Source organism: Sus scrofa, chromosome X (assembly GCF_054392235.1).
Source record: "Sus scrofa isolate SSC_HxYL_T2T_F1_AM1 chromosome X, Sscrofa_HxYL_maternal_Yorkshire_Landrace_v2.0, whole genome shotgun sequence".
NCBI lineage: Eukaryota > Metazoa > Chordata > Mammalia > Artiodactyla > Suidae > Sus > Sus scrofa.
The window spans coordinates 91,081,135-91,091,517 of record NC_139401.1 but is presented as its reverse complement, the minus strand read 5'-3'; positions in this window follow the sequence as shown (position 1 = coordinate 91,091,517).

The window sequence follows — 10,383 nt, the reverse complement described above, 5'->3', positions numbered from 1 at the left end:
TGTGACAGTTAAGACATAAACATTTTATTTAGGCCATACAGTTGGATGTTTGTACAGCTTTCCACAAATGCTACATTGAATTATAGATATTAGAAATATTGTTAGTAGCAATATCAACAGTGATGTTAGCAAGTGCTTTTTTCTATCAGCAGTGACCTATGAAGTCTGTACCAATGATGAGATTCTAGCTGTGGGATTGTTCTTTTGTTTCTGTGTTCTGATCCTTAGTATTCCAAGCATTGATCCTGTGAGCCAATATGACAGCTTTCGACTGATTTTCTTCAACTTAAACTATCCAGAGGTTTTAATCTAAAGTTTAAAATCAAAGACTATTCTCTTCCATTAATCTATGTGTCTGTTTTTATGCCAATTCCATACCAAAATAGAGAAACAGATCAATGAAAGAGAATAGAGCATTCAAAAACATGCTCCCATAAATATAGTCAACTGATCTTTGACAAAGAACAAAGTTGATACAATGGAGCAAAGACAGTCTTTTCAACAAATGGTGCTTGGACAATTGCACTCCCACATGCAAAAAAAATGAATTTAGAAAGGTACTTTTCAAAATTCACACAACTCAAAATGGATCGAGATCTAAATGTAAAGTGGAAGAGTATAAAACTCCTAGAAGATAACCTAGGAGCAAAACTAGATGGTCTTGGGTGTGTCAGGCCTTATAAAGTCCTAAATTCAGGAAATAATTGATAAGCTGGATTTCATTACAATGAGAAACTTCTCTATAAAGGATAATGTCAAAAAAAATGAGAAGACTAGCCCCACAAAGGGATAAATTATTTGCAAAAGACACATCTAATAAAACACTCTTTTTTAAATATGCAAAGGATTAAAGATTCAATGATAAGAAAATAAACATAACCATACCATATGATCCAGCAATCCCTCTCCTGGGCATATATCTAGAAAAAAATTCGTTCAAAAAGATACATGCAGCCCTATGTTCATTGCAGCATTATTCACAATAGCCAAGACATGGAAACAACCTAAATGTCTATTGAAAGATAAATGGATTAAGAACATACAGTACATATACACAATGGAATACTGCTCAGCCATTAAAAAGAACAAAATAACATCATTTGCAAAAACATGGATGGAACTAGAGATTTCCTTACTATGTGAAGTAAATCAGAAAGATAGTGACAATTCTGTATAATATCACTTATATGTGGAATCTAAAATATGGCATAGATGATCCTATTTGCAAAACAGAAACAGATCAAGAACATTGAGAGCAGACTTGTGGTTGCCAGGTGTGGGGGTGAGGGGGGAGTATGATGAACAAAGAGATTGGGGTTGGTGGATAAAAACTCTAACATTTGGAATAGATGGGCAATGTGCTCCTACTGTGTAGCACAGGGAATTGTGTGTGATTGGGTCACTTTTCTGTACAAATAAAAAAAATTGATGGAACATTGTAAATCAACTATACTTTTAAAAAGTTTAATATACAAAAAGTCAAAAAAAGAAAATAAATTTTATTAAAATGTGGGCCAAAAATCTTAACATATACCCTACCAAAGAAAATATACTAATAGTAAATGTGCATATGAATAGATGCTCTGCATAATATGTCATCAGGGAAATGGTAATTAAAACAATGACGAGATGCTACTACACATCTATTAGAATGGCTAAAATCTGGGACACTGACAATACCAAATGCTGGTCAGGAAGCAGAGTGACAGAAACTTTAATGCATTTCATTGTGGAAATATAAAATGTTCAGTCACATTGGTAAAACTTTTGATAGTTCTTCATATAAACACAGATATAATTACCCAGGATTTCCACTATTAATTACATATCCAAGAACTGAAAATATATAGTCAGACTGATATTTGTACAAAAATGTTCATAACCCCATCCATCATAACAACCTAAAGGTGGAACAAGTCCAAATAGCTATCAATTTATGAATAAACAAAATGTGGCATATCTATACAATAAAATATTATTCAGCCATAAAATGAAGTACTGATAAGTGCTACAACTTAGAAGAACCTTGAAAACATTCTAGCTGAAAGAAGTCAGATGAAAAAAGCTACATATGAATGATTCAATTTATGAAAAGTTATCAATATTGGCACATCTATAGAGGAAAAAAAGTGAGTTAATGGTTGACTGGATTGACAGAGAGGATGGAAGGGGAAGTAAATGCTAATGAATGTGGGATTTCTTTTGGGGGCAATTAAAAATATTGCAGAGATAGTAATGATGGTCGTGAAATTCTGTGAATATACTAAAAATCACTAAATTTTATCCTTTAAAAGAGTGAATTTTATGGTATGAGTAATATAAAAATTATAAATTTATAAAATTGTAAATATTATCTACTATAATTTTTCCACTACTTTTTAACCCTGCCTCTTCCAAAAACAAATAAGTCCTTGATTTATGGCTCTGATTCTAGCTCTTGTATAGTGTGAGGGGGTGTCTTAATTTTCAATTTTATTCATGTGAAAAGTCAATTTCCCTAGTCTCATTTATATAACATCCCATTGTTTTCCAATGTCTTTAATTCCACCTGTTTAAAATGCCAATAATCACACAGATCCTATTTCAGCTCTCTATTGTGTTTAACTGGAACTTTGATATCATACTGTCCTTAATTAGCATAACTTGACATATAGTGGAGAAATACACCTTATATTTTTCCATTATTATTCTTTTTTATTATTTTAATTTTTTCTTTTATTTTTTATTATTCAATAAATGTATTACATTTTTATTTGTACAATGATCACCACAATCCAATTTTATAGGATTTCCATCCCACAACCCCCACTGTATCCTTTGGAAACCATAAGTATTCCAGAATCTGTGAGTCAGTATCTGTTCTGCAAGGAAATTCATTCGGTCCTTTTTTCAGATTCCACATATCAGTGAAAACATTTGATGTTGGTGTCTCATTGTATGGCTGACTTCACTCAGCATGATAATTTCTAGGTCTATCCATGTTGTTAAAATGCAGGTATTTCATTCCTTTTAATGGCTGAGTAATATTCCCTTGTATATATATACCACATCTTATTGATCCACTCCTCTGTCAATGGACATTTAGGTTGTTTCCATGTCTTGGCTATTGTGAACAGTGCTGCAATGAACATTGGAATACATGTGTCTTTTTGAGTCATAGTTTTCTCTGGATAGATGCCCAGGAGTGGGATTGCTGGATCGAATGGTAGTTCTATTTTTAGTTTTCTGAGGACTCTCCAATACTGTTTTCCACAATGGTTGCACAAATTTCTATTCACACCAACAGTGTAATGGGGTTCCTATCTCCAGCACTTATTTGAAGACTTTTTGATGATGACCATTCTGGCTGGTGTAAGGTGGTACCTCATAGTGGTTTTGACTTGCATTTCTCTACTAATGAGTTATGTTGAACATCTTTTCATGTGTTTTGTGGCCATCTGTATGTCTTTTTTGGAGAACCGTCTGTTTAGAACTTCTGCCCCTTTTTGGATGGGGTTGTTTGTTTTCTTGGTATTGAGCAGTAGGAGGTGTTTATAAATTTTGGAGATTAATCCCTTGTCAGTTGATTCACTTGCAAAGATTTTCTCCCATTCTGTGGGTTATCTTTTCATTTTGTTGAGGGTTTCCTTAGCTGTGCAGAAACGTTTAAGTTTAATTAGGTTCCATTTGTTTATTTTTGTTTTTACTGTCATTACTCTAAGAGGTGAATCTGAGAAGATGTTGCTGTCCTTTATGTTGGAGTGTGTTTGGCCTATTTTTTTTCTTTTTTTTTTGTTTTTCTTCCTTTTCTAGGGCTGCTGCCACAGCATATAGAGGCTCCCAGGCTAGGGGTCTAATCAGAGCTGTAGACGCCCGCCTACGCCAGAGCCAATGCAACGTGGGATCTGAGCCACATCTGCAAACTAAACCACAGCTCACAGCAACACCAGATCCTTAACCCATTGAGCAAAGCCAGGGATCAAACTGCAACCTGATGGTTCCTAGTCAGATTTGTTAACTACTGTGCCACGATGGGAAATCCTGGCCTATGTTTTACTCTAAGAGGTTTATAGTGTCTGGTCTTATATCTAGGTCTTCAATCCACTTTGAGTTTCGTTTTCTGTATGGTATTAGGGAGTGTTCTAGTTTCATTCTTTTACATGTCACCATCCAGTTTTCCCAACACCACTTATTCAACAGGCTGTCTTTTCTCCACTGTATATTCTTGCCTCCTTTGTCAAAGATTAGTTGGCTGTGGGTACGTGGGTTTAATTCTGGGCTTTCTATCCTGTTCCACTGATCTATATGTCTGTCTTTGTGCCAGTGCCATATGGTTTTGATGATTGTTGTTTTGTAGTGTAGTCTGAAGTCTGGGAGCCTGATTCCTCCAGCTCCACTTTTCTTTTTCAGGATGTCTTTGGCTATTCTGGGTCTTTTGTGCTTCCAAAGAAACTTTAAAATATTTTGTTCAAGTTCTGTGAAAAATGTCCTTGGTACTTTCATAGGGATTGCATTGAATCAGTAGTAGTATAGTAATTTTGATAATATTAACACTTCCAATCCACGAGCATGGTATATCTCTCCATCTATTTGTGTCATCTTTGATTTCTTTCATCAGTGGCTTGTAGTTTTAAGCGTAGAGGTCTGTTGTCACTTTAGGTAGGTTTACTCCTAGGTATTTTATGCTTTTGGATGTGATGGTAAACGGGATTGCTTTCCTAATTTCTCTTTCTGCTCTTTCATTGGTAGTGTATAGAAATGCCATTGATTTTTGTGTAGTCATTTTGTATCCTGTGACATTGCCAAATTCATGAATGAGCTCTAACAGTTTTCTGGTAGAGTTTTTAAGATTCTTCTGGTATAGGATCATGTCATCTGCAAATAGTGATAGTTTTACTTCTTCTTTTCCCATTTGGATTCCTTTTATTTCTTTTACTTCTCTGATTGCTGTGACTAGGACTTCCAAAACTATGTTGAAGAGTAGTGGTAAGAGTGGACATCCTTGTCTTGTTCCTGATCTCAGTGGGAATTCTTTTTTTTTTTTTTTTTTTTTTTGTCTTTTTGCCTTTTCTTGAGCTGCTCACGTGGCATATGTAGATTCCCAGGCTAGGGGTCTAATCAGAGCTGTAGCCACCAGCCTATGTCAGAGCCACAGCAATACAGAATCTGAGCCGTGTCTGCAATGTATACCAGAGCTCACGGCAATGCCAGATCCTTAAACCACTGAGCAAGGCCAGGGATTGAACCTGCAAACTCACGATTCTTAGTCACATTCATTAACCACTGTGCCACAACGGGAACTACTCAGTGGGAATTCTTTCAGTTTTTCAGCTTTGAGAATGATGTTAGCTGTCAGTTTGTCATATATGGCCTTTGTTTTTTTGAGGTAAGGGACAAGGAAGGTCACTGCCTAATGATCAAAGGATCAATCCAAGAAGTAGATATAACAATTTTAAATATCTATGCACCCAACATAGGCTCACCACAATATATAAGGCAACTGCTAATAACATTAAAAGGACAAATCAACAATAACACGATCATAGTTGTGGATTTTAACACCCTGCTTACAGCAATGGACAGTTCTTCCAGACAGAAAATCAATAAGGAAACACAGGCCCTGAATGAAGTATTAGACCAGATGGACTTAGTAGATATTTATAGGACATTTCATCCAAAAGCAAGAGAATACACATTCTTCTCAAGTGCACATGGAGCATTCTCTAAGACTGATCACATCCTGGGCTACAAATCCAACCTCAGTAACTTTAAGAAAATTGAAAGCATCTCAAGCATCTTTTCCAACCACAACACTACACAACTGGAAATCAACAAGAAGAAAAAATCTGCGAAAAACACAAACACGTGGAGACTAAACAACATGCTACTAAACAACCAATGGGTCACTGAATAAATCAAAGAGGAAATTAAAAACACCTACAAGCAAATCACAACAAAGATACAACACTCCAAAACCTATGGGATGCAGCAAAAGCTCTTCTAAGAGGAAAGTTTATAGCAATACAAGCCCGCCTCGGGAAACAAGAGAAAGCTCAAATAAACAAGCTAACTTTACATCTAAAGCAGCTCGAGAGAGAAGAGCAGACAAGACCTAAAGTTACTAGAAGAAAAGAAATCATAAAATCAGAGCACAAATCAATGAAATACAAACGAAGAAAACCATAGAAGAGATCAAGGAAATGAAAAGCTGGTTCTTCGAAAAGATCAACAAAATTGATAAACCCTTAGCCAGACTTATCAAGAAAAAAAGAGAGCGGACTCAAATCAATGAAATTAGAAATGGAAAAAAAGAGAAATAACAACGGACACCACAGAAATACAGAGGATCATAAGAGACTACTACATGCAACTATATGCCAATAAAATGGAAAACCTAGAAGAAATGGACCAATTCTTAGAAAAGTACAATCTTCCAAGACTAAACCAAGATGAAAGAGAAAAGATGAATGGACCCATCACAAGAACTGAAATTGAAACTGTGATTAAAAAACTTCCAACAAAGGAGAACTTCCTAAGGGCAGGTGGGACTGCCAGGTCTCTACCATGATGGAGGCAGACTTCCCATGGCCGTGGCCTAGTGAGGCTTGCCCCAGCACCTCTGGGCCACAGAACTCTTCCAGAGGGCAGCATGTGCTGGGCAGCTGCTCTCCATGGGAGTGCAGTGCCTCCCAAGGGCGGGTGGGACTTACCAGGCCACTGGGAGGCAAAGGAGCACTTCCCCAGGGCAGACGGGACTGGCAGGACTGCACCACAATGGAGGCAGACTTCCCTTGGCTGGGCAGAGCCATATGATATCACTTATACCTGGGATCTAATATACAGCACAAATGAATGTTTCCAAAGAAAATAAAATCATAGACCTGGAGAATAGACTTGTGGCTGCCATGTGGGAGAGGGAGCGAGAGGGAGAGATTGGGAGCTTGGGGTAAAGGGATGAAACTATTGCTCTTGGAATGGATTTACAATGAGATCTTGCTGTTTGGCATTGAGAACTATGTCTAGACACTTACATCAGAACACAACAATGGGAGGAAAAAGTATGTATTCATGTATATGTAACTTGGTCCCCATGCAGTACAGTGGAAAAAATTTGAAAAATAAATAAATAAAATAAAAGGGCAAAACAAACAAACAAACAAACAAAAAAACTTCCAACAAACAAAGGTCCAGGACCAGATAGTTTCCCAGGTGAATCCTATCAAACATTTACAGAAGAGCTAACACCTCACCTTCTGAAACTATTCCAAAAAATTACAGAGGAAGGGATACTCCCAAACTCATTCTATGAGGCCACCATCACCTTGGTACCAAAACCAGACAAAGATTCCACAAAAAAAGAAAACTACAGGCCAATTGCACTGATGAACATTGATGCAAAAACCCTCAGCAAAATACTAGCAAGCCACATCCAACAATACGTTAAAAGGAATGTACATCATGATCAAGTGGGATTTATCCCAGGGATGCAAGAGTTCTTCAATATCCGCAAATCCATCAGTGTGATACACCACATTAACAAACCGAAGAAGAAAAACCATATGATCCTCTCAATAGACGTGGAAAAAGCCTTTGACAAAATCCAACACCCATTTCTGATAAAAACCTTTCAGAAAGTGGGCATAGAGGGAAACGACCTAAACATTATTATTCTTTATTTAAATGGTTTTAGAGTTTGTTGAGTTTTAAAATCAATCTCATAAACATTTTCACCGAAATTTCATTTGAATTATGTATTATTTTGGGGAGAAATCACATCTTTTACTGAGGGTTTTTTTTTTTCTGAACATGGTACCTGTTACCTACTGGAAGAATTGTGGTTACAGAATAGAAGGTGTTCCTTACAAATTCTCAGAATGTAGAGCTGATATAAAAAAAAAATAAAGATATAGGAAAGAAATGTGGGAATAAGTGTGAAGCATGCTAATTACATCGTCCTTCTTATTAGTAAGTAAATCCCATGGTAAAATTTAAGTATTCAATTTAATATTATTCCTCTATCATAGTGGTTTTTTCATATTCTTTTACTGATTTTTTTGTCTTTGTCTTTTTAGGGCCACACCTGTGGCATATGGATGTTCCCAGGCTAGGGTCAGATTGGATCTGTAGCTGCCAGCCTACACCACAGTCATAGCAATGCAGGATCCTTAACTCACTGAGCAAGGCCAGGGATCAAACACATGTCCTCATGGACACTGGTCTGGTCCATTAACCACCAAGCCATGACGGGAACTCCTCTTTTAATGATTAATAATTTCTACACTGAAGAAATAGTTAACTTCAACAATCATTTCAATTTTATTCATTATTTGTATTTTTTATCAAATAAATGTATCTTAATTTTTTTCAAAACATCACATATAATATGAGCTCATTGTCATTATATACATCTATCTCATACATCTGCCTATTTATTTCATTATTATTTGTGTAGAGAGGTGTGTGGTATAGTGTTCACCATGCATTAACAGTTTCTGGATGATAGAACTTATGTTTGTTTATATATCTATTGAATTATATGGTAGTCCTTGAGTTTTTTTATAAGAATTGTTTTAATGAGAAACTATGGCAGATGTGGTACCACTAAAAGTTTTGAAAAAGAAATTATGGGTTTTAAATACTTGAGGAAAAATATTAGCAATACATATGACTAAAGGAGTGTTGATGTCCTTAAAGAATATCTGCAGACTGGTTAGAAAATGACCATGTAACCAATGGAAAAATCAGAAGAAGATAGAAAAATGTGTATAATCCATAAGAAAAGTTTTTGGTGAAAAGTAAATTTAAAATTATGAGATATTATTTTTTCATTCAGGTGGTTATAAATCTTGAACCACTATATTCTTGTGCTTATGAGTATTGGAAAAATAAGTTTTATACCATCACTGTATTATTTTTGAGTTGCTACAATTATTTTGTTAAATAATCTAACACCATTTTCAAATTTAAAATACACATAAAATACACCAAATTTACAAACCAAACTAAACAAAAATATAATTTATTAGAAAAGCATTGGCAATGCACAGATACATGGGAAGGCTTGTGAATTAGATTTGAAAATAGGAACCAAGGTATTTCCTAAATTACTTGTAAGCAAGAATCTCCTATAGCAGTGACAGATCAAGCCACCAACTTCTGAGAAGAGTATTAATTTATAATAATTAACTGTCCTGGAAGTGTCCTATTTGCTGAACTCAAGTACATACCTATCTGTTGAATGTACAGGGGCAATGAGAGGAAGAAGACAATAACTAGCATTTGTTGAGCAGGTACTCTTTTAAGCTCTTTAGGCCAACATCTCATTTGATCTTCTAAACAACTTTATAAGGATTTATTTCTATTTTGTAAATGATATTAAATAACATTTCTATGATCATGAAGTAGTGGAGTTAAGATTTGAATGTACTCTGATACCTTAGTCTTTGGTGTCTTTGAGTATTTATAGTTGAAATATAGGTATCACTTGTTGGAAATTACTTAGTATAAATTACCATCCCACAAAACTACAAAATTTAGGAGAGAAAACCATGTTTAACCTCCCTGCAATATATTCCTATTCTGATAAAGTGAGAAAATAGTGAAAATAAAGTTCAAATAATAAATGTTCAAAGCAGAACAAGCAATTACAGTTTTGGGAATCTTTATGTAGTAGATCAATTCCAAGGTAAGTATCAAGACCTGCACCCTGAATGATCTCTTCCTTTTGCTTATTAAAACCTGTGGATATGATTAAACTTCACTCCAGTGATTTTATTGCATATATGTTAAAAGACTCCAGATATGATTAAATTTACCATCGAGTTGATTTTGAGTTAATCAAGTGGAATTTTCTGGATGGCCCTGAACTAATCACATCAGCTTGTTAAATATGAGTCAGAAGCAGAGGAAGTTAGAGATCCAAAGAATGAAAAGGAATCAATATTCTGACTTTGAAAGTGATGGGAGCCATGTGGCAAGTATTGTGAATGGTCTAGAAGAGAGAAGCCCCTTGCTGCAGCAAGAAAACAGGAATCTCATTCCTATTACCTCAAGAAATGGGATCCTCTCAACAACATAAATGAGCTCAGAAGTGGATGCATGCCATAGTCAAGCTTCCAGACAAGAACATAGCCAGCAACACATTGACTTCAGTTTTGAAACATCTTGTGCAGAGAACCAAGCAACCCTGTGTTGGACTTCTTACCTACAGAGCTGTGAACTAATAAACAGGCCTTGTTTTAAGCTGCTAAACTTGTGATACATATATTATGCAGTAATTGAAATCTAATATGTTTTATTACAGAAATAAAAGGACCAGTATTATGGACATATATTCAATATATTGTACTAGATAAACCTGAAATTAACCTGAGTGTGCCTCAATAAGGAAACCACTGAGAATGT